We start from the raw sequence: 1,090 nt of genomic DNA, 5'->3' as shown, positions 1-1,090 counted from the left end.
CTAGTGCGCCACGGCTGGCCGCGAGGGAGTCCGGGGAGAAGTCTGGACCTGCCGAAGAGGCAAGAGACCATTGTTTCGGGGTGCGCGAGGAGAAGGGATTCAGAGCACCACCTAAGTGAGACCCAGAGACAAGCATGAAACGCTAAGGCTGCTGCTGCTGCCACCAAGTGGCCTGTGTGCGAGCACAGGCCACTATCCACACCCCCCTTCCGGGGAGCCTCTGCAGCCCGCCACTGCCAGGGTCCCGGGATCCAGGGACAACTTACCCGCGAGAACGCACGGCACGCCTCAGGCTGGTGCAACGTCACGCTGACCTCTGCCGCCGCAGGCCCGCCCCGCCCTCCGTGCTCCTCCCTCCCCCCCGGCCTGAGTGACCCAGAGCCCCCGAATCAGTGGCTCCTTTAACCCCGTCCTGTCTGAGCGAAGAACAGACGCCCTCCAGCGACCTACACGCAGAGGCTGGGCCAAATTCAAAGCGGAGCCCCTGGGAGCTGTGCGAGCAAAGAAGAGAAAGGGAAATCTCTCCCAGCAGCCTCAGGAGCAGCGGATTAAAGCTCCACAATCAACTTGACGTACCTGCATCTGTGGAATACCTGAATAGACAACGAATCATCCCAAATTGGGGAAATGGACTTCGGGAGCAATGATTTTTTTTTTTTTTCCTTCTTCTCTTTTTGTGAGTGTGTTTGTGTATATGCTTCTGTGCGTGATTTTGTCTGTATAGCTTCGCTTTTACCATTTGTCCTAGGGTTCTGTCTGTCTGTTGTTGAGGGTTTTTTTTAGTATAGTTTTTAGCACTTGTTATCATGGTGGTTTTGTTTGGTTGCTCTCTTCTTTCTTTTTTTTATTACTTTTTAAATTTTTTTAATAATTATTTTTAATAACTTTATTTATGTTTAGTTTTTTCTCCCTTTTATTCTGAGCCGTGTGGATGACAGGGTCTTGACAGATAGAAATTGATTAGAATAATCTTGTTTCGGAAATTTTTAAGGAGGGAAAACATCCCTTCATAAAGGCCTGTCAAGCTGAAGGATAGATCACAAATAAAATTTGTACATTTGGGAGAAATTGCAGTCTGTTGTTTTGGGCA

Source organism: Phocoena phocoena, chromosome 11 (genome assembly GCF_963924675.1).
Source record: "Phocoena phocoena chromosome 11, mPhoPho1.1, whole genome shotgun sequence".
NCBI lineage: Eukaryota > Metazoa > Chordata > Mammalia > Artiodactyla > Phocoenidae > Phocoena > Phocoena phocoena.
Note: the sequence above shows the minus strand (reverse complement) of the source record.